Source organism: Morone saxatilis, unplaced genomic scaffold (genome assembly GCF_004916995.1).
Source record: "Morone saxatilis isolate NCDOM2014 unplaced genomic scaffold, NCSU_SB_2.0 Contig20, whole genome shotgun sequence".
Taxonomy (NCBI): Eukaryota; Metazoa; Chordata; class Actinopteri; family Moronidae; genus Morone; species Morone saxatilis.
In genome coordinates this window covers 7,832,412-7,832,866 of record NW_023339763.1, presented here as the reverse complement: position 1 = coordinate 7,832,866, position 455 = coordinate 7,832,412, and the positions used below count along the sequence as shown (strand labels likewise).

At 33.6% G+C, this 455-nt stretch overlaps 1 protein-coding gene across 1 annotated transcript in view; it reads left to right on the top strand.

Annotated features, from left to right (window-relative positions):
* acsl6 (acyl-CoA synthetase long chain family member 6) overlaps positions 1-455 on the top strand; it is a 39,292-nt gene that overhangs the window by 32,060 nt on the left and 6,777 nt on the right.

The window sequence follows — 455 nt, the reverse complement described above, 5'->3', positions numbered from 1 at the left end:
TTCAAATTTTGTATTTCTCTATAATATATAATAAAAATAATGACGGAGTAAAGCAAAACATCGAAAATAAAAAACATTGAATTATTCAGAGTTGAATAGGCAAAAATGCAGCCAACTGCTTCATCAGGAGTGTGGGGTTTGTTTAGTTTTAATTGATATTAAAAGTGATCAAACATCCTACTAACGGTCATCAGATTGTGGTTCAATTGTTGCAAAATCCTGATTGGTTCTCGGAAATACATGACATAACATTTTCTAACCAGACCCTGTCGCCTTAAAACAAGAAGAGTTCAGAGAAAGTAGAACAAGAAACAGAAAATGCTTGCGTAAAATGACATAAAAGAACAACAAAGCAGTTCAAACTTTAGCAGAAAATTGAGTGTTCATGGACCCCATTAATTTAATGAAAAAGACACTCACATACCCAAGTCCAAGTCCACCTTGGACCGAAAACA